We start from the raw sequence: 26,152 nt of genomic DNA, 5'->3' as shown, positions 1-26,152 counted from the left end.
TGTCTTAATTAAGTACACACTGGATGTTTTCATTTACAGGCACTTTATAATTCAAGTCTAAATTTAATATAATTCGAGTCTAAATTTGTCCTTTTTTTGATAAGTGCAGCTTTTCAGTGTTTTTTAGGATGCCTATGACATGCTGAGAAAACCATAACATGAAATGTTTAGTCATGATGATGATAACATTGTCATATTGCCCACCCCTACGCCTAAGTTCTAGCTTTAGCTTTAGCTTTAGCTTTTCGAACATGTCTTGCCTCATAAACATGCTTTGGCAGGCTTTTAGACCAGTCAGATGTCTTTGCTTAAGGCTTCATGTCTGGCTATGTGTCACCATTTACAAGCTTAAAAAGGCACTCTTGTACGGAGATGCCTGCATGACACCGCTTTTCTGCTCTTCTTTCTCAAAAACTGTCTCCTGTGTGTTTCCAGCCAATCGTGTGGCTCACAGCTTTTCTAGCCTGTCTGGCCGTGATTGGCTCTTTGGCGTGGGTGTTTGAGCTTTTACTGAGCAGGGATTGTTGCTAATGTGCATGCATTAGCTCCGGTGACAACTGAGTGTTAATGTGCTCTGGAGCTGCCCACGGAGACTCGCCGATCGCCCACCTGTCAGAATGACACTTCACAAGCAGTCTGCCTGCTTGGATGGAGGTTTACTGGCTTGTTTGCAATGGGGGTGGGTGGAGGGGAATGAGGGGAGGAGGGGTTACTGAAGCACCTCACCGTCATGCTTTAGAAACGCCATGGCTTTGATCCATGTTCTTCACTACCCAGTGGGATTTGACATTAGCAGGTAGGGAGAGATTCCTGGTAAGAGCTTTTTAACAGTATGTTGCAATTTGTTGTAGCATACTTGTCAAATGCAGCGAGAGCTCGTTCTAGCCAAACATGGCGGCATCAGCATCCTGATGCATCCAGACTGTCTGTCTGTACTTGCACCTTTTGTGGAGACTTGCTAACTGCTGAATATCTTTATGTGACCTATCTACTTATGAAGATATTGAAATACTAATGAGTCTAAATTCAATTTCCCAATATTATTTACGATAGGCGCCGGAATGTAGTGCATCATCAGCACAAGATAAACAACAGAGGCTGTCTTGTCAAGGTTGCGCCATAATCGTTATTGAGGCACTTAAAAAATTAAGCTGTAACCTTATTAGCCTGTTATTGCTTTTAATAGGAGCCTGTGCAGCTGGTAGAGCAAGCATACATGAATACAATTACCGAGTGTTCTCCTCCCACTCTCCACCCATGGCACTGATAATGTCTCTCTGCCTCTCTCTCTCTCTCTCTCTCTCGCACACTCGCTCACTCCTTTTCTTAAATTAGATCGGGGCAAAGGAAGACAGAATGAACCAAAATAGAGAGAAAATTAAATACATAGAGGAAATTAAGCTAGTGATTTAGAAAGAGGATAGAGGGGAAGAGAACGACGGCACACGTGTCCTGATGCGATCCATCAGCAGCTCCGTACGTTGCACTGCGCTTTTCCCCCCGGGCAAAAAGAAACGAAGGGCAAGTTGCATTGTGGGATGACTGGTGCTACTGCTCCCTGCCCCCATCCACCCAGACGCCCACGGTCCTCTGAGGTTGCGGTGAGGACGGGGACATCTCTGCCCTTGTCCCCGCACTCTCCGTGCGCCGAGGCTGACTAATTGAGCCCAAGGCTTTGCCGTGTCAGCATAGGCCCTGGCTCCTGCAGGCCCCGGCACAGGCCTGGCTAATTAGCTCTCATCTCACACCAGGCCGCTGTCCCATTCATCTTCATTTTCACTCTGCCATCTGCTTTTTAAATAAAAACTCCAGCGTGTCACACTCGCACACACTCAGCACGCTCCGGCCCCTGGCCCGGTCCCCTCGGTGCCCTACCTAGCGGCCTAAACTTAATTACTTGTTATTTGCACAGCGGCATGTGATGAGTCGGCGTGTCTCTCTGGAGATTTGTGGCAGGTGGGAAGGCATATTTGTGTGTGTATGAGCGTGTGTGTGTGCGTGCATTAAAGCCGTCACAGTTAGTAGATTAAACTTGATTACTTGATTTTGAATGTAAAAAAAAAAAACCTCAATATACTGCATCTATGAATTGCTGGTTATTAGAGGACAATTGGCATGACACTGTTCATAGTTACAGTAAGAAATAACCTGATGGACCTAACTAATTATATGTATTTTGCCGCACGTATTTTGCTACATTATATGTATTATCACTTATAAATAATAATAATAATAATAATGTTACGCTTATATATTGCCTTTTGCCAGCCCAAAGACGCTTTACAGTATTCAATATGGCACCTGAAGAGAATAATGGATTCAGAAAAAAGGCTTTAGCTGGGCTTTGAGTGTGGAAAAGAGAGAGACAAACGAAAAGAAGGTAAGGAGTTTCAAAGGGTGAGTGCAGCAACACCAAAAGACCTGCTACCCATAGAGGAAAGCCTGAACCTAGGAACAGCCAGGAGACCAGAGTCCGAGAACATTAGCTTGCATGAAGGAACATAAAGCTGTATAAGAGCAGACAGATATGTAGGTGCAAGGCCATTCAAGTTGCGTTCTGCGATTGGTAGCCAGTGTAGCTTATGCTATGCATTTTTATTACTTTAATTAAATTCTATAAAAAAAAAAAAAAAAGATTACCCAAGAGATCGATAAGGTAAGAGCCAGTTTACGACTGGCATTAACATTCACTTTTGGTGATCAGGTCAGTTTCGTTTGCCACTTGTCCGGGTGGTGGACCATTTCGGAGATGGTATGAGACGGATCTCGGAGTATAAGTGGAATATGTTTTCTTCATGCGATTTCAATCAATGGGTTACCAGGATGAATGATGGTTAGAGCCTTAGCATGCATTGGGTGTAAACAGTGAGCGTAATGTTTGTATGTAAAAAATAACATTGCAATACATTATAAAACCACTACTAAAACCAGTGACCGACCATTTGAGGTCAACGCTGAGCAGCTTCCCTTAATGATATTACTTAAAACTGGTACACAGCTAAGCTTAGTCGGAGAAACACAAGATTGGGCGTCCAGTCACTTGAGCTTCATGTAGCCTACTGAGCAGTACACGGAGCATCGCTACACTTTTGTACTTGAGGTGAATTATAAGACTCTCCGTGCCTGTGTTGCATATCAACACTCTTATCGCACATTTGGCACTGAGCGTTTTACTTTGAACGTCTGATCATTTAAAGTTCTGGCACACAGGTGATTTCTTGGGCATCTCTGCACTTTCAGCTTCAGTGACTGTGTGTAAAGTGGTTCAATTGGTTGCGCTCTGAGGTGAGGAGAGGTTTATGCCTAGCTTGAATTTATGATGCGTTAAACTACCTATAATGTATTTATTTTAACCTTTTGCCATATGCTTCTGTAGCTAAGGTGAGACAAAAGCCTAAGCTTCTGAAAATCCACATATATAAATATCGGTATGATGAGTGTATTGTGGCGCTCATGAATGTGCCTGTTAATGCGTATGTGCATGTGCTGTGTGTGAATAGGCCGTATTAAGGGGTTGGATTGTAGAGCCAGTGATGGACTGTATGTCTAATGGAAGGAGTGTGTGATGAGGTTTGTCAGCAGCCCTCCCTCCCTCCCTTTGTTCCTCCTCTCTCTCCCAGCTGTAAATACCCCTCAGTAATTGATCTCCTGGGCTTTGGCGTTTCACACTCCAGCGGAGCAGCAAAGAGAATTAAAACAGAAACATCTGCACAAGGAGATACTGTAATCAAGAACAGAAAAGCTCTGTGCACTGGTCAGCATGGTGTACAGCCATTAGTGTAATGTGTTTGTGTGTGGTTTCTGCTCTCTGCGGGTTGATGTGATGTGTGCAGGGATCGGAAGATGCTGCGGTGCTTTCGGGAACGCAGAGGTCATGTCGCTTTGTGCAGTGCCACCAGTACAGGGACGTACCATCAGTTTAAGGGTCCCATATCTGAACTTCATGAAGATGTAGACCACTAGGTCCTTCCTTTGGGGACTTCTTCATGAGTTCAGATACGGGACCTTTAAACTGTTGGCCTGTCCCTGTACTGTTTTCTTAGGGGAAGGGGAGTTTGAAGAGGATAGAGCGTGAATGAGAGTGTGTAGACCCTTAATGTTTGTGTGTTTGAAGGGAAAGATACATCATTAAAGGTCTGGAGTAAATCTTTAAATGCGAGGTAGCACACAAAACTAAGTAACGTTAGGAGAAACATACCTGAAGTCCTTTCAGAGGCGAGTCAGGCCACTCACAGTGTGCACAGTGTGAGTGCCAATATAACATAAATTAAGACAATTTTATATGTGCGAACAATGACTATGCCAGCCCACATCAGTTTGCATTATAATTTGCTAGTTCTGAACATGCCATCAGCATATGATTATTTGGGAGGAGATTGAAGAGAAGGAGGAGAACTCTGAGAACTTTGGGCTGGAGTTCAGGTGGGTTCTGCTTGGTACGAAGCCAGTCCCCCCTCTCGTAAGTGGTTGCAGTAATGAGAGATGATCCGTGGTAAAAGGGAGGAGAGGGGTTGGTGGAGGGTTGCGAAGACTTTTGACACATGAACAAGGTAGCGATGGTATTTATAGGACATTAGGAGGGAGGAGGAGGTGCTTAAGGCATGTTCCTCCCCCCAGAAGTTCACTGAAAAGGTAGAGGCCTGGATTTTGCCTGTACTTTACTCCGTTTCTATACATTCAAACTAACGAAGCGCACTTCAAATGCCAAACGTCTTGCCTGATAGACATTCTTTAAAGTTTTAATGTTTTAACCTGGCTTGCAAGCTTGTCTACACACAGTGCATATGTGTGTGCTTGACAGAAGTTATTTAATAATACACTGATTATTTGATTAATGGGGTAAAAGGAGCCTCTCGTTCTCCATCTATTTCTCTCTCCTCCCTCTCTCCCACTCTCTCACACTAAGCCTAAGGCAACACTTAAAGCAGCTAAGTGTGACCGAAACGCTGTCTTTTTTTTTCTGTGTGAGAAAGAGGGGCTTTATGACTTGAATGACCCGGGTTATGATAAGGCCTAAGAGAGAGAGCATTAGAGACAGAAATGGAGAAAGAGAGAGAGTGAGCGAGCGAGCGAGTGAGAGAGAGCAAGCGATGCGACTCTAAAAGGGATTGGGCTTCAAGAATGATGGAGTGATTGTATTTGACCACATGGAGAGCTTTGAATCCACAAGATTGGCTCAAAATCCCGAGTCCAGGCTCTCCAGTCTGTTCTGGCTTTTTTCCTGTCTGCCACAGGTACCCTTTACCAAGGCAGTGTGTCAGAAAGGCAAGCGTTCGCCTGGCGACTCGGTCAAGAGAGGAGGCTGTTCTACCTTTGCAGAGCCATTAGGCATGATCTCTTCTTAATAGCCAAGCTCTCAACGATCATGTAACGTATATTTTTGAATTAGAGCTTGAAATTGATTTGCAGCCGGCCGGGAAAAGGTCAGCAAGCACTTGGTAAATTAAACTCAGAATATTCACACCCGGACGAGTGAGAAAAGGGGAGAGAGTGAGCGAGAGCGAGCGAAAGAGAGAGAGAGAGAAAGTGGAGCGCGACTAAAGGTTTTATGAACGTGTTTGATGGACACATGCCACGATTTGCACCATTCCTTCTGGGAATCTTTGGCCTAATCTGAAATGCTCCATTAAACTGATTCTACGGAACGTTCAAGCACATACCATCTTAATAGATTTTAGATTCGGAAAATCACATGATTTATGACTACATTAGCATTCAGCTAACTCGCTCTCCTACAGCGGTACAGTGTGAAAAGTGGAGGGTTTTCGAAAGCTGTGTATTTATTGATGTGTACTTTATTATGATTACTATCATTATCCATTAAGAATCTGTTAGGCTTGGCACAACATATGTAAAGCTCACAGTTTGGTCTAATTAGCACAAACTGCTACTGACTGTGCAACCTTTTTGCTTCTCAAGCCACATGAGTCGAAGAGCTCCATTGCTCTCATTCGTGGATATTCATAACCTCAGCGGTGTCTCATCCATAGACCATCCTACATATATTGGATGCTAAGATGGCCACACATACAAAATCGTGCTCGATGCACTGCCAGAATTATAGTGCATGTTTTGTTTTTGTACTAATTATTCACATAGCGAGTTGTGGCATGCTCTGCATACCGTAACAACATTAAGACTTTCAGAGCAAAACATGAATAGATATCTTCCTGCTTTGTCGATGAGCTTACCACATTGTTCCACGCCGGGCTGTTTTTGATGTAGCACCTTTTTCACAATCTAATAATCTAGCCACATGCTAATATGTTAGCTCCAGTCTTAACACTATGGCCAGAAGCAAACACAGTAACTAGTTCAGAGATGTTGAGTAAAGCTGATTTCTTTAAAATTAGATCAGTTATCTCATAAATGACTGAATCTGTGTATGAACTTTCATATAAGCCTAAAATGTGATACAGCCTTTACAAAATCATTGCAAAAAGAGAGTGAAATTGAATATAACGATACAGTTGGTACCGCCATGGTTAGCAGTCACTTCCAGACCTTGCTAACTCACACTTCATGCAAAATCGAAAGCAATAATAATAATAAAAAAGCAATCAGTAACTTTATTGATAATGCCTTCCACTCCAGCATTAGCATTGCTCACAATAAACATAACACAGAAGCTTGAACTCAGATACTCAAGACCAAGGGTGGGCAGTTCCGGTCCTGGTCCCAGTTTTTGAGCTTTTTCCACTGCCTGACCCTGCTCAAGACTGTAGTGAACATGCAGAGTCTGTCAAAGGTGAAGCAACTACAGGTCTAGCACCTGTAGGCTGGTTGCGGTATGCGTGTAGCTCAGCCCGTCCCCATTTTTCCATTTCCCATTTTCCACCTCATTTTTCTCCTTTACACTGTCTTTCCATCTTCAGTGTAGTGTCTAATTCCAGCAGTTAGTTTAGGTGTGTCAATATTCACACACTTTTTTTCTTCCCCCCAAAATTATTATTCTCCTATATCGCAAGAAGGCAGAGTTGCACATAGGAATTCATTGATTGACAGCTTTGGCTGCAAGAAACTGTTGCAGGACCTGCATTACACCCTCTATGTTCCTTACATGCAGTAACTGGGTAATGAACTGCATTACATTTTCCGGACAAACTGGGAAATACTCCAGTGGAAATACTGTTGCATCTGCGCTATAAACTCAATTATGGCAATCCGAGACATGCTTGCTCTGGGAGACGGGGACGGGTCTACCAAATGAGTAGGTTTATTAACATGGTGGGCTGTTTTGGATTAATTTCAGTTGAATGGAAGGGAACCACAATGTTCTTGTTTTCTACAGTCATTCCTCAAGACTAAATCAGCAGCATTTTAGCGAAGATGGTTAGCTACCTATTTCCTTTCTTGTTTTTGTCTGATCTGTAGCATGCATGCATCCACTTATTAATCAGCTCTGACATGATATTTACTGAGACCATGAGCTATAGATCAGGCCAGAAGAGTGGGCAGTGTCTTTTATTACAGTTACATTTCTACTGATTAAAATTTTTTAGGAAGGAGACTTTTGAAAATGTGATGTCTCCATTGATGTTGGTAAGGGTGATAAATAGCTATTACCAAGCTATTATTTAATTTAATGTAAATGATTAGAGGACAGAAGTTTGTTGCATTTGAGGAGGCAATGTAAAGCTGATTTGTGGTGACCTCCAATGTTAAAGTGAGGCTGGACTGAGTGCAGGAGGAGGAGGGTAAAAAAGGAACTTCTTCAAGTATGTTCTAGTGTCAAAGTAATTGCCTCTGCCTGTTTTAATAGTCCTTATAAAACAATAGTGTTTGGAGACCTACCCAGCCCAGTTGCTATTCCACTGAGGCTTCCTGTGTGTGTGTGTGTGTGTGTGTGTGTGTGTGTGTGTGTGTGTGTGTGTGTGAAATAAACTAGTAAGCTTTATAATACGCTAGTTATAGAGGATTCAGAAAACTGTTATCATGAACTAATCAAGTATTTAGAAACTTTATCTTTATCCACAATATAATTCAGTTTCTGACCGTATCTTAGCTCAAGGCTATTTACGCTAGCTAGGAACACATAGCATACAATAAATGTCATGTAAATATTTATGATGAAGTACTTTATAATCCGTGATGTACTAATCAGGATATTTTAAAATACTTGATTAGTTCATGATTAGTAAGTCATAAAGTATAAAGACCTAAACCTCAAAGCCCTTGCTACTTGCATATTAATTATTATTATAAAATGTACATTACTTATTCATAACAATTGAATTCCAGCTCTATTCATCATTTGTTAATCATGAAGTAACAGCTTGTATGTTTCTTATGAAGTGTTGTGACTATATTAAATGATTTGTAGCTCTAAATCATCAGTAGTCCATAATAAGTTCATTGTAAATTAAAAGCTTACAAATGTTTATAACATGTAACAGTATAATTATAGTTATAATAGTTAATGAATGATAAAGTGTTATAAGTGAAACATCCAAAAATAAAGGCGTACTACTTTAAAAACGATTTTAGAAATTGTTTTTAATATTTTAATCTGAAGGTATATCACAATTGAATAAAATATTAACAGTTGTTAATGCTTGCCATTCCAAAAATATTCCTTTATCTTGAAAAGTAGAATTTAGTGAGGAATTAAAGTCATGTTTAAAATGCAAGCCACTTCTTTCAGTGAAAAGTAATAATTACAGAAACCTGACAAGGCCTGATTTACTGCCTCCTTTTGTCTTGTAGTATACACACATCCAGTCAGAGTTGATTCATTCAGCTTGACATTAAAACAGATCCAGCCGTCATCCTAATACTGGCTGGCCTTGTTAAGAGGATCTCTTTTTTTATTGGCATTTTTGATTTGCTTTCTGAAATTGATTGATGATAATGAATGGAGCGTTTGCAAGGTTCTGTAGTGTTCCGGTAGTCTAAGAGGCTTTATTAGAGATTACCATCAACGCTGGAGGACCATGCCTCATTTTTCCTCCTTTTCCTGCAGAAATGACAGAAACAGAGAACAGAGAAAGCAATAGTTAATCACTGCCTCTCAGACAGAGAGAGAGAGAGAGAGAGAGAGGGAGAAAGAGGGGAGAGGAGCGTTGTTCTCTCTTCCGTCCGCTCTCTAATTGATGCTACATGTCATTGTTCTAAAAGTTGGACTGTCAAAACTCTTGATTTATTGGTATTTCAGAGCCATACATCATCTGCACATCACATACGAGCCTTGTGCATTTCATTAGGGTGAGCGATTAATTCAAGAAGTGCCTGCACAGGAGCACTGGCTGAACACACACATGCTCTCACATGTAGCACACACTTAGTATAACACAGAGGTCTGCGAACTTTTTATAGTCCCTAACCCCTGCAGACATTACGCCTTATGCTGCATGAACCCCCCAACCCCCCTCTCTCTCTCTACTCACGCTCTTTCTGACCCAACTTTTGAGCACAGTTCACATATTCGCAATAGGGTTGAGGTCAGGACTTTGGGAATGCCTTACCAAAAGACTGTGTTATACTGCTTAATCCATTCCACAGCCACTTTTGGGGTGTGTGTATGGGGTCATTATCTGTCCAGGGTTCAATCATCTAGCTGATGGTTTGATGCTATGCTGAAGAATTCTGAGGTAGTTCTTCTCTCCTTCCCCCACCTACAGTGGGTACAGTGTTGTTTGGGACACTTTTGGACTTCAGTACATTGGCCATGTAAAACTCCCTTAACTGTAGACACTGGTGGTCCAGCAGCATCTACTTCACAGCAGATCTGTATCTTAGTGGTATGTGGTTTGTTCCTGCCCACCCAAAACAAAGTTTGGATCTACTTCGAGACTTTGACAGTGTTTCTACACCTCCCGAGAACTTGAACTCACATTCAGTTGTTTCTGCTGATCATCATAGAATCTGCAGTTGTTCAGAAAAATCACGCAGTCCTCTTGCACCTTCCTATTGTCCCGTGTGCTTCGTTCATTCATGTCCACAATGAGAGTGTGTAAACTTCCTACCACAGCTGATGTGCTATTAATCATCAAAGGAAACACAAGCGGTGGTCACACATGGACACACATGAGCATGTGTGAGTCTACAATAGAGGTCTTAACCTGAAACCTGGCCACTGGGCTGAACATATTTTCTGAGGAGGCCTAGAGCTGTCAAAGCTGTTCAAGTGAGTCTTTTTGGAAGTAAACATCTGATAGCAAAACTCTTCAATGACATCAAACAGCTCCTGAGATATATATATATATATATATATATATATATATATATATATATATATATATATATATATAGGTCATTCCAGGCATTGGACATAAAGATAGCAATTTTCAGTCACCTTAAATCACTCATTTATTCCTCTGACGAGCATAGCATAGAGCATTATCGCTGGCGTCTGAATACACACAATCCTCTCGCTTAAATGTCTTCAGACAGCCCGCCGATCCGCGCCGCCATTGCAGGATATAAGTAGCTTGGAACATGCAGTCTTTTAGAAACTGTCTGTAAACAACTTCCCTGCTTTCAAGATGAGCTGCATCGCTCAGCAAAGCTACGCAACTCGTCACTCTCGCTCCTCTCTGTCGTACCTAGCATACTGATTTCCGTGTTAAGTTGTGTATTGACGCTCGAGATTTAGTCAAAAACGATGCTTTTTGTGCCGTAAATGGTAAGACAGCACTTGTCCGTAGCATGAGACGTGCTTCCTGCAGGCTGGGTTAGGCTGGCTGCTTGCCTTGCGAAAATCACTGGGTAGTAAATTGGGTAAAAGACTTTAAGAAAAACTTTTGTGAAATTGAAGTGTTTGCTGTAAAACTAGAAACTAAGCTGAAATCAAGGTGAAAGATAAAAATTCTCATTACCAATAGACAAAATTGGCTAGTGGGCCAGATTTATTATAATCATACACTTATAACAACAGATATAAAGGTTTTTATGTTGTTTTTTTTTTTGTTTTTTTTGGTGTTGTTGTTAGTGAACATACCACAGAGAAAACACCAGTAACTGCTTTAACATTCCTTGCTTTATGATCTAAAGACCATGCTTCTAATATGGAGAGCTGTTTATTAATGGGGTGGGGGGAGTTTTTGAATTATGTTGATACAAATGTGTACGTCGGCTCCACACCAACAAAACATTATAATAGCGCAGATAAATCCAACTTGCTCTAAACTACAAAACCAGTAATTAAGTTGATGGAACAAATTTCATACATGTGGAACTAAACTCAGAGGAACCGTTTTTGTGTGTGTGTGCGCCAAGTTGGCAGACACCAGCTGCTCGCCTTTATTACAGCAATACAGGCTGAACTGGTAAACGTGAACACAAAGCCCCATTATGGCAAAAATGACAAATTCCTGCATCCAAATCATTTAGCATTAAGGATAACACTGTAAAACTAACACAACCCCGGTGTGCAGCTAAAAATAAGAAAACTACAGTCCGTCCAGTGTCCGTGTAACTGTAGCGACTGGAATCTGCTTAATGTTGGACAGTGCTGGAGATCTGATCTATAGAATGAGCTCTTTAATAACGGTACCAGGGACAGTTTTGATATCAGTCAGGTTCTAGTCTTTATAGTGAGTGCTATGTGAGAGACTGGTGTTGTGTGTGTGTGATTGTGTGTGTGATTGTGTGTGTGATTGTGTGTGTGATTGTGTGTGTGTGTGTGTGTGTGTGTGTGTGTGTGCGCACACGTGTGGCTGTTGTAAGCAGTGAGGGAGATGTTTCTCACGTGGTGTTGATGCGCTAATTAAAGCCAGCACAGCAGAGGTGTTGAATATTAATACAAATTTGTGTGGGTGTGTGTGTGTGTGTGTGTGTGTGTGTGTTGGTGCTAATGAACGGATGTGTGTCAGCCCTCGCAGGTCAGTGCTTAAAGTCACACTGGGAGCAGGTTAATTATTAAATATGTTGACTTGCTGTACACTCTGCTATCTTTTATTCCACACTGGAACTTCTTGGTCCACCAAGCCTGTTTCTCTTATTTATTTTGCAGATATTAGTATTTTCCTCTATTTATCGGTCTATGTTTACATATTTGTTTCTAGTTTTCATGGCTTTTACTTTCTCTTTTTTTTTATTTTTTTATATTTTACTCTTTTGCAGATGTTTTTTTTTTTGTTTTTCTTTTTGCATAGTATCTTTCAAACGTTTGTAGTATTATTAATTGTGTGTATAAAAGTATTAATATAATTATTCAATTAATACATGTTTTTGTAATTAATTTAATAATTTAGCCTAAGGTGAAAAGTTATCCAGTATAGATATAGGTTAAGACTAAGATACCGTTACTGATATATTTTTTTTTTTTTCAATTTTGAAAAGCAATGCATTCTCAGTGTTCATTCTTCAGTGTTTAATTCATTATGCATATGAATTGTATTGTCTCCTTGTTATTCATATTATACTGATTTCTCACTCATTCTGTCATTTCAAACTTTTGAACAGCACATTATTATTAGTAGGAGTAGCAGTAGTAGGAGGAGGAGGAGGAGTAGCAGCAGTGATGTTATAGGAATAGTGAAGCCTATTTGTCCTGATTTCACAGAGCTGCAGATCTAGACTGCACAGATTGGTTTGACCCCACCAGCGCTCTAACAAAATAAGCCCATAATTTATAAGTGACTTCAGAAAGGAAGATCAGCGGTCCACCCCCCACTTAACTCTGATCGCATTCACTTAGACGCCTAGTTTTGATGATCGACAGCGGCTTCAATGAACTATGGCAAGTGAGAGATCCTCAGAAGGGACATCAGTGCTGGTTTTAACGTTTGATACATCTGACCGGGTCAGTGGGTTGAAGGCTCCCTTCTCTTCCTTAAGGAAAGAGTGGTGATAATGACAAGCCAAGTAAAGCCTGAGCAGAACCCACACCTTTTCTGCGGCACTGGGCTGCTCATGCCCCGGCAGTTGAAGGAAGGAGCACAGTGCTTAATGAGCAGGCCTCCGCCACTGCTGCCTACGCTGATTAGCCTGTCCTCTCACCTTCTGCTTGGAACTGCCCGCTCTGCCAGAGAGTGGCTAGAACTCTAGAGTCTGCAGTGGTCAGAGCCATCTTTATCTGATGTCCAAAGAGCTTTTTGTTATCTAAGGGTGTCTCAGTCTAGTTGGTTTTGTCCTTGAATATTGGGTACGGACTGATTTTGAGTAGGTAATGTTAGGTAGGTAGCCTCACAGTTCCCACTTAGTAAAAGCATTCTGGTTTTTATTATATTCCATAATGTGATCGAGAGAGGATAGGAAACCTTTCCAAACATCTGTTTTGGTGTTCCTTATTGACTGATGGTCCAGTTTGACTGCATGATCTGATGATTTCACCACCAGCTACTTTTAAATACTGCTGTAAAATCTGGTGGTTTGGCCTTTTGCTCTCAAAATAGCCTCAGTTCTTAATGGCATGGATTCCTCAAGATGTTGGAAACATTCCTTTCAGTTTCTGGTCCATGTTGACATAATTGTGTCAAGTCATTCCTGCATATTTTTTCCCCCAGAAGCATTCATGCTGTAAATCTCCTATTCTGCCACCTTGTAAAGGAGTTCTGTTGGGTTCAGATCTGGTGATTGGGAATGCCTGGGAATACTGAACTCAGGAAGTTTTGCTTTGTGACCTGATGCATTATCATGCCGGAAGTAGACAGGTAAATCGTGGTCATGAATAGATGCACATGGTCAGCAACAATACTAGACTGTGGCATTTAAGCAATGATTCACTGGTATTAACAGACCTGAAGTGTGTGCTATTTAATGCATCAGTCTTTAGCCATCTTAAGCCATCGTCTGATTTACTGAGACTATTTCTGTTGTTGTAAAATAGTTAGTAAAAGGGCATTTTCACACTAGAGCTTTCTTCCCCTGACTCAGGTGTCCTTGCTCTGAGAGTTCAGTACTTTTGATCATGTGTGAAAGACCAGAGACGTGCCTAGAGAACCGATCTCTGAAGTCGATGGTCTGGAGTTAGCTTCAAGCGGCCTCTAGCTCTCCACTCCTGACGCCACGTGTGGGGTTGCGCAATTTTTCTTTTTGTCACATGACTGCTTCAACTTCTCTCCTGACTGGCTGAAAACCTTCTCATACGAGAACGACGTCTAGTTTGCAGGTGTTCCTGCACTGTGAAATGAATGCAGGAACTCCTCAATGCGCTGTTCTTCACGGCTTGTGTTTGTATCCAAGGAAAATATGGGAAGGCAATGAACATATGTGCAGAAAAGCAACGCTCTGTATTGCACAATCAATTCACAGTCCCTGTGCAAACCAGTGGTAATGAGCCCCCAATCCAAACAAGCCCAGAATCAGGCCCAGGTGTCATGATGCTCAGTGCAAGCAGATCAGGAGGCTCTTTTAAATAGGCTGCACTAGTTAATCCGCATTGTGTGTGTATCTGCATCAAGACTTGCTTGTTGTGGTTTGGCCAGTGCCTTGTCTCCGTCCATTTGTTGGAAGTTGGTTTGGAAGTGTATTCTGACAAGGCTGGCATCCTGTGTGGTGAACTGCAAAAAAAAAAGTAACATGATTTTCCCCAAGCTCACAAATGTTGCTAGAGGCCATTCACACATAGCTGCTCTCTCCACATTCACACCAGAATGTGCTTTACACCACGTCTCTAAGTGCACTGCACTTTCTCTCTCTCTCTAGTTCTTACTCTCTCACTTATTCCTTCCGTGTGCAGTTACTCTTTCTCATGCTCATATTTTCACTTTCTTGCTCTTTCACGCACTCTCGCGCTCTCTCTCACTGTCATGCTATCTGTCTATTGCTTTCTACCCACTCTCTTTCTTTCTCTTAGCCTTCCCCTCATCTCTTCCTTTCTGTCCCATTCTCTCATTCGTATTCTTACTCTCGCATGCTCTTTCTCATGCTCTCATTCTCACTTTCTAGCTCTTTATCTCTCTCTCTCTGTGTCTTGCACTCTGTTCCTCTCTTTCTCTCTCTCTCTCTCTCGTTCTCACTCACTCCTTCCTCATGCACTCTTGCCGTCGCTCTCTCTAACATTCTCGCCACACTCTCCTTCCTCTCGTCCTCTCTCTCTCCTGTGTTTTTGTTCTCACTCTTTCTCCCTTTGACTCTCTCGCACACTGTCATGCTCTCTCTCTTTCTCACCCTCACACTCTCCTTCATTCACTTTGTCTTGCTCTGTCATAGCTTCCTCTCCTCTCTCTCTCTTTCTCCTACTTTCTTTGCGCTTGCTCTCTCGCTCCTTCTCCTCTCTTCATGCTTCTTTCACCTATATTCTCTCCTTCTATAGTCACCCTTTACTTTTACTTTCCTTCTCTTTCTCTCTATCTTCCTCTCTCCCTGCCTTCCCCCCTCCCTTTTTCTCACTGTCGTGATGAAACAGGGAAGAGCAGAAGGAATGCGTGCCTGTGGTGGTTAGACAGTTGTAGACTAATCAGGCCGCTTACTCAGTTCAGACTGATCTGCAGGGGGTCTTTAATCTCTGATTGCTCTCCTTCCCTGTTTCCAGTCTGCACAATGGCGCTGCATGGTTGCCCTGACAGAGGCCAGCACTGGATAGGTCTGGCACACTGAGAGTGAGCGTGGCTGACAGGGCAGTGGAAAAGGTGATGGAGAAGTACAACAACATTAGTGAGGAGCCTAGGCATGAAAATCAGGTGGGGAAGGATGGGGCTTGAAATAAGGAGGTCAAAATAGAGAGATGTGAAGACCCTCTGCCTCGCAGTGGGTAAAATATGGAGATTGAGGAGAGTAGTGGCTGAGAGGTGAGAAAGGAAGAGCAGAGATAAGGGATAAGAGCAGCTTTAGGCATGAAATCCTTAGTTAGCGCACTGATAGCATGGTGAAACTCTTTCCATCTCTCTGGTGTTCCGTAGATGGAGGCTGCACCAATCCTGCTCACGCTGTGAGCCCTAGCTGCCGTTACCTTCGACAGATGGGTCGCAGTCTTGGCCTGCTTTCAAGCAGCACACTGCCCTAATGGAGAGAAAGAAGGCTAGAACAGCGGCAGGCATTGTTGGAGGGAACGAGATGAGGGAGACTCTGTGCTGGCTTTTTTTTTGTGCTAATTGAATTTTACCCTGCCTCTTATCTTGGAGCTTGCGCGCGGGCGAGGCCCTCCCACAGCGGCTTGTGTGCCGCTATCTCTCCTCGAGCCAGGGCTTCTGGGAGGCACAACAGGATTGTTCCCGGACGCATTAACCATAGCTCCAGCCCACCCCACACCCTGCAGCCACCTCGGGAGTGTCACACCCAGGCTTATTGCTCAATTCTGATTTCTTTTTTCTCTCTATTTTTTCCTTGCCGGATCACATTTGTGTTTATAAATGATTCTTATCTGTGATTATGAGCACACCTCAGCTCTGAAAGGACCTGCATACTCATGAAGTTAGATGCTGCTGGCACTGAATAATGATGTCGGTGTTCACATTTAACCTGTAATGTGAACACAGCACAAAGAGGTCTTAACTGTGGGGTCTCAACATTGTTGAAACCAGAAAATCTGTAGTAAGAGCAAGGGAGAGCAAGGCAAATTGTGCTCTCTCAGGCTCCAGCTGCTGGTGGCATGCAGCAAGAACCAGCAAGTGTCCAGGGAAATAGAACAATGGAATGCCCTTATAAAGGATGTGCAAATGGAGAGACTAAGTGGACGAGGGCATGTTTTTACATTTTGTGATATGTTAGGTTTAGATTGTATGCATTAGATTTTTGCCATTTTTTGATTATTTCTTGGCAATTGAAACAAATGGGCGTAGTAAAAGGTTCTTAAAGACTTAAAGCTGTAATTTTACATTATTTAATTAACTATTAGGTTCACGAATTAAAGCATAACTTATAATACCACCACATTTAACTTCGTTTCACCTGATTTGGTGCGAATATGATTTGCCTGAATTGCTGAGGAGCATCCCTGCAGAGATTTTGTCCCCTCTGTCTCTCTCTCTCCCTCTCTCTGTTTTCTTGCAGCCTCTATCTACACTTGCTTCTTTCTCTCTCTCTCTCTCTCTCTCTCTCTCTCTCTCTCTCTCTCTCTCTCTCTCTCTCTCTCTCTCTCTCTCTCTCTCTCTCCCCCCCTTCCCTTCCCTCTCTCTATAACGTAGTGATTGATCTGAGATGGGCTCAGCAGCTCTGCTGAATGGCAGTTTAGTCTCTGGCTGGCTGTGTCCTGTTTCTGTGGTCGTGTCTCGCTGTGGGAGTTGATTCGGGGAAACATGCACTGGGTGCCGAACAGCACTGTTTATTGCTTAGATTCGTTTGAGAAAAGGGGAGGGGAGATGGGGCCTGGCAGTGACAGAGACTTCAGCGCTACTTCAGAAATCACAGGATTACAGCCCCTCCAGCGTGCTTACTTTTACATCTCAGCTACATCTTGATTGGCTAAGTGCCATTGTTTTGGTGTGAATTTGTCTGGGGAAATTATTGCACAGACTTGAGAGGTTTGTGGTAATTGACCCAGCTGTAGCCCCGTCCCCTCCTTGAGTGCTTTTTGCCTGCTAGGTCAAGCACTTGATGAATACATTGTCCCTCTGAAGCAAATGGTGTTCCAAGCTTTCCATAACTCTCCCAGGTCTCCCGTGGTTGTGGACGCAGTCAATGCCTTTGTTTTAACATTTCCTTTTTGTAATTCTCACAAACTAGTTCAGTGAAACAAGCTGAGAAGCCCAAAGTTGTGCAGTCTTAACTTTCAGTAAGTTCCACAGTAATAGAAGAGGAGATTTTAAGTTGATTAAAAAGTTCCTGGCATCTGCATGGGGGCGCATGAGAGCGAGACATTGCAAAAAATGCTCAGGAAAGACTAGCATTAGCAGAGCTTGCTTTTCCCCACAGCACTAGATAGTAAAAGGCAAGACTTGAGGCACTTTAGAGCCTACACTGAAAACCCAAATAGGCCCAACTGGCACACCAAACGCAGCTACAGATAGCTGAGAGGTAGATCAGGGATTTCACACCAGTGACTTCACCAGTGTCTGATATTGTACGTAACAAATCATCAACTTTAACCCAGATACGCAAAATCCGCATGTATTGAAATGTACTGTAATGCTTTTGGTGAAGCGATGAGCACACAACTGACTGTATTGCACATATCCCATTTGTTTTATTTTTAATTATTATTATTAATAATAATAATAATAATAATACAGTTCCCCAGCAGGCAGAGGAAAGAATCGTCCCAGGCCATGGTGTGAAGTCAATATGCTGTCCCAAATAAAGTATGTTTAAGCAGATGTTTCAAGGTCCAAGAAGCCTACAGACCAGGATGCAGAGTCTTTTTGGATGCACACTCGGGAAGCCTCATGGCTTTGATGTAAAAACGTGCAGCCGGAAAACTTCAGAGCTATAGGTGAAGAGCCTGCAGCCCATGACCCTATTGCTTGTTTCCCAGTTGTTCTTCCTTGGACCACTTTTAGTAGGCGTTAACCCCTGTATATCGGGGACACCAACCAAGACCTGCTATTTTGGAGAAATTGTTGAGCCATTATTCAGTATTTTGAAGACAGTGAAGTTATTATTCAGCACTTAGGCACAGCACATCTATGCGTGTTCAGCTGATCTGGATCATGGTTGATGAGGCCTGAAGTGAACTGAATCATGTCAGTGGATTAAAGTATATCAAATTGTTACTTATTTTGTTGAATCATATTTGTCATGAACTATATATTGTGAAGGAGAGGGACTCCCATCATTAGCATGTACTGTACCTATGAACAGTCAGAGCACAATTGGAACAGGAACTCCTTAAAGAGTAAGGTTTAACACTAAAACAGTGCATGACGGAAGGTGACAACATTTTTGGCTCCCAAATTCTGTTGCTGGCTAGAAGAGTCAAGTCGTCTATTGTTTGGAGTCTATGGAATACAGTCAGCACAGTTAGTCATGCCCTCATTGTCTCATTGTGGATAGAAAGGCTGGGTTTCTTTTCTTCCTGAAGATAAATGAAAGATTTTGAGTGGCAGCTAGAAGAGATGTGCTGAATGGCTACACACGACAGGGGAGTAGCACTTGTTAGCCTTCACCTTTTCAGGTTAGCACCTCGGGGAGGAGTAGAGAGCATGGGACTTGGCATAAACCAGTGCAGAGAGTACAGCATGGAACTTTATATGGGGTCGGGTGTCAGTGATAACAGTCTTTCTGCTGAAGAAAGAGCATGTTGAAATATTAGAGTTTTTAAATATTAATTTTTTTTTTACCTTTTTAAACTTTTTTTTTTTTAAACGTGGGCAGTGGTGGCTCAGCGGTTAGAGTGCCGGGCTTTCGATACCAGGGTTGTGGGTTCGATTCCCGGGCTCGGCAAGCTGCCACTGTTGAGCAAGGCCCTTTACCCTCTCTGCTCCCCGGGCGCTGGAGTTGGCTGCCCACCGCTCTGGGTGTGTGTGTACTCACTGCCCCTAGATCACTAGTGTGTGTGTGTTCACTACCACAGATGGGTTAAATGCAGAGGACACATTTCACTGTGCAGTGACAAATACGTGCACCTTTACCTTTACCTTTTTATCAGGTTGAGATGTAACAACGTTTTCTCCAGAACCGAGCTAACCAGAGAACGTCTAGTATTTGCAATTTGACTGTGTGGAGCAGCCAAATCATATTAAACAACCTGCTACAGCTTACTGGAAAACATTAATGTGGGGAACTGCACTCAGGCCTGGAGATCATTGTTGTGCAGTAATCTTTTTTTAAGCCTAACTAAATGAACTTTAAATCAGCACGGAAAGTGCTGTGCAACACCGCTAAGCCTGATAAATACAAGAAAATATACTGGAATACCTTTTGGCGTAGCAGAATTAGATAATGGTTTTCAAACTGTGGGTCACAACCCACTGGTGGGCAGCAGTGTAGGGATGAGTGGGTTGCAAGGAAGCTGTGTCTAGTTTGCGATGCTTCATTTGAATTTTTTTTTTTTTTTTCTCTTCACACAAGGGCACAGCTAAATAAAACACGTTTTAGATCTGAAGCGGTAACTGTTTCGTTCCAGTGCTGCAGATGCTAACAAAGCGCTCCAGTTGTTGTTATTATTGTGCTATCTGCTCACAGCAAGCACTGTCACACACGTTCATATCAGCGTTGCGCTAAACATAACTGTAGGGCCACGGTCACCAAACTCAAAGCTTGTTAGAGATTCCTATAGATTTCCCATAGATCGTAGCAGGTAGGCCTATGAGAGGGAGCATGCTCTATCCTTATGAAGCAACTGTGAACAGAACTGGCCAGCAGAGACACAGAACCATTTTCAACAGAAAGTGTACTGTCCAATTAAATATTAATGTGTTTATAATAAACACCAGACGAATAAGCGTGACATTATTTTTATTTATTTACTAATTAATTATTCCTCATATGTAACATATAACTCCCTAATACGTAACATTGAAGAACTTTTTTTTTTTTCATTTATCATACATTCTATATTGAAATAATGCTATATTGAACTTAAAATATCTGGATTTTTTGAAAGAACTGTTGATTCGCCCTTTATTCAGAGCGTCGTAATTCCAACATAAGGGAGAGTATCTGAACACATAATAGATTAATCAGTTAATCGAACGGTAAGTCCAAAGAATAATCAGCTAATATCAATAATTGCCCCAGTCCACTTTCTATCAGCCCTCATGCTTAAACCATATGATGATAGACTCCAGCGAGGTGTTTTTGCCTCCGGGCACCCAATGGGTGGGGTTGTGACGGCATGGTGCTTGGCCCTGGGGCAGCTCACACCCTGCCAATGTTCTCGTAATCCCCTCTCTTACCTTCTCCTCTAGGCCCCAGGGCTTTAGTATCTACCCCGTTGCTGCCCCAGGCAAGGAGAGTTCATTAGGGCAGTGCAGGCTGTGATCACCTCCCTCTAAGGTATAAATTAAGTGAGTCTGCCTCTCTGATCCGCCTCGGAAAGACCCGCAATGGGACTTCCCTACAGCTCAGTGTTATTAACATCTTCCCATCCCACATCATCACCCGCACCATTAAGGCGAATTTCCACGTTCCGATAGCGAGGCGGCTTACAGGTGGTTTTGGTTGCACTTCATACATGTCTGTCTGTCTCTCTTTCGGTCTCAGCACTATTGACCCTCACATAACAAAGCTTGTGTGCGGTGTGACGTAGCTGCTGCAGCAGTCAATTCATCGCTCCTCCCTCCTGCTGTGCTTGTTTTTATTAGAGCATTAGAATTGGAGCTGCGAGTACAATGTGGCGCTCTTAACGGAAGGCAAGAGAAAACACTTTCAGCTTTATAATTGCCTTGCTTGACATTTCGCTGTGTATTGGTCTAGGAAGATTAACAAATCTCTGACAGTCTCTCTCTCTCTCTCTCTCTCTCTCTCTCTCTCTCTCTCTCTCTCTCTCTCTCTCTCTCTCTCTCTCTCTCTGTCTCTCTCTCTCTCTGTCTCTCTCTCGCTCACTCTACTCCCCCATTACCACCCCACCATAACCCTCTCAGCTGAGAGCGTCAGTGGTAAACCTTAACCCAGGAGCAGGCTGCATGATATGACTTTCTGAACATAGTCAAATATCAGCCCAAGGTGCTCGTCCACACTAGCAGGCAAATGGCATATCCTGCAATCCCATGTGAGAGCGGCGATGGCACTGGCAAGAAAGAAATTCAAGTGGGCTGCTGTTTAAGTTCTATTATTATTAAATCAGCACGTGTGTGTGTGTGTGTGTGTGTCTGTCTGCATTTTCATCCTGGCACCAGCAAGGGCAAGTTTTGGCCAGGAAGGGAGACTAATGAACGTGATTGGGCAGAATGGCAATGTGATGGAGTGAGAGAGGGAGTGAGATGAAGAGAGTGAAGCACAGACAGAAAGCTGTTTAAATAAGTCTGGGAGATAGATACCCACACCCGTGAATCAGCAGAGCTGTGGCCTGCGCTAACCGCACACGATTTGCTTGAACAATAAAATCTGCGCTGGTATCTCCTTTATTCAAGCCCCCCCCCCCATTAGCATCTCCAGAGTTCGCGTTCAAATTGGTCTGAGATGAGAGAGCTCATTAATGCAATACAGCCGTACACTGAGACAAATTACAGCTGCAGCACACTGATTGCCTGTTGTGGGTGTGTCTTTGTATGTGTGTGTGTGTGTGTGTGTGTGTGTGTGTGTGTGTGTGTGTCCCACGTGCATCATGATGCATATGCAATTGCAGTGTTGCATTGAATCGAGTTATTTAGCTATTTGTTTATTCAATAATTCCGCTTTAGAATAATAGTCTTAACAATGTTTCGAAACACTGCTCCTGCATCATCTTTTCTCACCGCCAGAGGGCAGGTTGCCAGGCTGGTTGTGATTTTAATACAAATAATGGCACACAGCAAATATAAGGACATAGAGGAGTGTGTTTATATGCCCAGCAGTGCAAGGTGTGGTGCATACAGCGTTCCAAACCTTAGTGTAAGAAATTATCTTTGAAAGATATGCTTTAAAGGTTGCCATCAAAATGACTTTTTAATGAAATAATAAATTAATAACATCAAAAAGTACAGAGAAGTGCATTTCTTGAAGAAATTGCTAAGCTGAGTGATTACTAAGCTTTGGTGCTTGTTGCCAAGTGGTTGCTACGGTCCTGATAGATGGTTTCTGTGGTGTTGTAAGTGGTTGCTATGGTATCCCAGGTGCTTATGTGGTAGATGTTTTTAGGTGATTACTAGGGTGTTGCAAACTGCTATGGTATCTCTAGTTGTTCTAGGTGTTACTGCTAAGCGGTTGCTAAGAAGCTCTGGCTCTGTGTCGCCATGGTTGCCAGGCATCTTTTAGGGAAGTTGCGGCTGTAAATTCATTCCTCGTCCTCTAGGGTACATCATTTGTACAGTATGTATTCTGGGGGCCTTTTGGGATTGTTATACCGCTTTGGATATTCTGTACTGCGGCACTACATAGATTCTGGGACAGCTAGGGTGTTTCTTTAGACCACCATGACCTCTCAGACAGATATACTAAACTGTAGGCTTGCTTCCTTAGGTTTTCTTCACATGCTCATCCACATTTTCCACTAACGTATTGCTTCTACAGTATCTTTTTTAATACAGTATCTCCATTTTACCTGAGTAAGCAGTGTTGCATCATGGCATCATTTGGGGGGGGGGCTGCTGGGTCGACATTATCTGACGCCATCTCCTTCCTGGCTGTAGAGGCTGTGGAGTCTGTCCTGTATTGTGGAGAGATTGGGACGACAGAAGCTCCTCACAGCACGTGGGCAGCTGTTTTACTTCAGAGCTCATTAATATTCTGAAACTTGAGGCAGCTCACCTGGTGCTGCGACACATCCTCCGATGGTCACTGTGTTCTTGTTAGGGCAGACAGCGTGTTCAAAACATTTTATGTCAAGCTTCAGAATTGACTTGACACAGTATAATGGCTATCCTTGGCATGGCTGGAGAGCAGTGCTGGACTCCTTGGCTTTTGCAACTCTGGCGCAAAAGACCTCAGTAAGATGAACCTATTAAAGTCACACAGAACTTTGAACAATGATTGATATTGATATTGATAATGATTTTTGACCTTTGCAGGGAAAGAAACAGTGTTTTTGGCCATATCGCCCAGTCCAGTCCTGTTCCATATGATGACTTGCTGTATTAGCGCCTTGGACTGTTAACAACCAAGGGAAAGACAGGCCCCATAATTCATAGAAATGCTATCGCAACTACAATCAGTGTCTTGTAATAGAGAGTTCCACCCACTCTGTCGGAGAGAAGCTCCCTATAGCTGCTGATTGTCGAACATGTCGAGTTTTGAGTGTATTATGTTTTAAATCAGCTATCGCTCTCATCCTCCTTTCCTTCCTCTCCTCCCCTCTGCTGATAGAGCGAGTACAGATTTGCAAGCCCCAGCCGCTCAGTCATCCCATCTTGGTGGGATTATCACACCTTTAATGGCTTAAATCCGCTTTTGTTCAGAGAAGAGGAGAAGAGGGAGAGAGAGGCCGAGCCGAACGGGAGGGGGGGGGAGAGAGAGAGAGAGAGGAGTGTGGGGCTTCCTATGGCTAATCCTCTAGATCCAGCCCCCACTGGCACGCATGCAGGACGGGAACAATAGGACGAGGCAGCGGAGAGATGGAAGGATGGGATTAGAGGAGGAGAGCGACACGTGTAACCTTTCCATCAAAGCAGAGGCGGGACTCCAAGCTGAGACGGAAAGATTATTTATCATTGCGCTCAATAGTCGGGCCTCTTCCGGGAGGAAAAGTGTCCTTACGTTGATCAAAGACCAGTCTTTATGGAAGAATATCCACCCTGCTGATGTAGGGCATCCCTGCTCTGCCTTTCGATGGTGATTAGAGCCTGACCGATATATAGGCTGACTGATAATTGCAGCCAGTATCGATAACCCACAGTTTTGTTGGTGCAAGTAAGAAAGAAATGAGAGTTGAGCCCTATTTAGAAAGGATTAGCTTGTTCATAGAGACGTAGGGTAGTGTTATAATAAGTGTTTTAATTAGAAGTAGTGCTATAATTATTACTGGTGTATGTCAGTGGCCGTCAGAATCCCTCATGTCAGTCAATTTTACGCTCCGGAGCCTTTTACTGTGGAAAAGATTGCCCGTAGCATAACTCCACGCTATAATGCTCCCATTGATAATTAATCCATCACAACCTGGAAGGGGGTTCTCACAGGGTGTGTGTCGCACCCCCCCCCCCCCCCCCCCCCTTTAACCCCAAGTATGGAGGTGAAGTGAAACCTGCAACATTTGGTAGAAATTAAGCAGGTCTTACAGGTCTGTGGAAAAACTTTGACCCTGGAACAACACAACATTCAAAGCTGGAAAAGTTCTTCAGAGAGGATCCACTTTGACAGCTGTAGTAAGTCGGGGTGTTACAGTGCACAAAAGCCACGGTTTGGTATGAGTGTGGTATGATGGCAAGATTTCATTTTAGCAGACAGTTGTCCAAGTGACAGTTTGCTCCATTTAGTATAAACCCACTGATGTAGTTAGCACAGCCTGTAGTGTTACATAAGCAGTAAAGTATAAACGTCAGCATGTTCAGTGTGTTTCTCCACACACACACACACACACACACACACACACACACACACACACACACACACACACACACACACACACAAAAGCGCTGACACATCATCCTGGTCTGATCTGCCATGATGAGTTGAAATGAGATATATCTGTTTATTTTCTCTCTATATGCGGCAGTGAGAGAGGGAGAGAGTTGGGGGGAGGGAACAAGACTACAGTTTCCTTAGCAGTACTCCTTGTGCTACATGTGCTTGTAAGAATTCCCATATTACCGTAATTGAGTGTACCGTGTATTCTCTATGCGACTGCATTGACCGAACCGTGACCCCCATACTGTGACGGGTCGGTACTAATGCACATACCATTACACACTAGTAGTACAAATCTCTTCTTTACACCATAAAAAACTAAATAGAAAACTGCATGGACTGTCCCGAGATGTCATTAACGTTGCATTATCTCACCCTACTCATGTTGTACAGTTGACAGCTGATAATTGGAGTGGATAGCATCAGTGTAGCCATACTTCAAGAAAGATTTACAGTACACAGTAGATCATACTACAAATGCAAATGCTTTTTATTTACCAGATCACAGTGCATTCAATTAACAGCACTAATGATGCTCTCCTTTTGATGAAACTTGCCTTTTGACACTGGTTTAGAAGTACTGAGGAAATCCACAGTATACTATAATGTGTTCATGCGATCACAAGAACAGTAAACATCATATTGTCTGACCCAAAGTGACGTAGTCAGACGGTAAATTGGTAAATATTGGTTGCTATCAGCCATCAGTATTTTTAGGCTTTTAAAATCTACCTCTAAATTCCTTTGGACTTGTGATGACCGTCCCTGTGTATTTTCTGCAGCGTGTGTTTACTTTTGGGAGCGTTTCTCTGCATGCTGTTTTAGCCTCTGATGATTAAGCCGTCTCTCCGGTCTTCCACTCTCATGGCTGCCCGGACCTGTGCCTCCGCGGCAGAAAGCCGAGCTTGCAGAGAAGTGCACAAAAGCAGCGCTTTCCAGCATTGGCTCTTTAAAAGCTAATTACCTGTCTTTGAATAGAGTGAGGAGAGATGTGGAGCGTTAAAATAGATCAGGGAGATGGTGCAGGCTCTGATCTTCTCCTTCTAGCCCCGTACGCTGAAATAATGAAAAGCTCAAGTTCAACACCGCAGTTTTCATGTGCAAATTCGACTTTACACATTGACAGTTCCTATCAGTTTTTCTTGAATGTCTCTCTCTCTCCTCCCTCCCTCCCTCTCTCTCTTCCCTCCCT

General features: G+C 43.0%; 1 protein-coding gene across 1 annotated transcript in view; it reads left to right on the top strand.

The window, feature by feature from the left end:
• diaph3 (diaphanous-related formin 3) overlaps positions 1–26,152 on the top strand; it is a 371,639-nt gene that overhangs the window by 294,806 nt on the left and 50,681 nt on the right. The window lies entirely within an intron of this gene.

The sequence above is a fragment of the Salminus brasiliensis genome, chromosome 17, assembly GCF_030463535.1.
Source record: "Salminus brasiliensis chromosome 17, fSalBra1.hap2, whole genome shotgun sequence".
In the NCBI taxonomy this organism is placed as follows: domain Eukaryota; kingdom Metazoa; phylum Chordata; class Actinopteri; order Characiformes; family Bryconidae; genus Salminus; species Salminus brasiliensis.
Note: the sequence above shows the minus strand (reverse complement) of the source record. Positions and strands in the feature narration are given on the sequence as shown.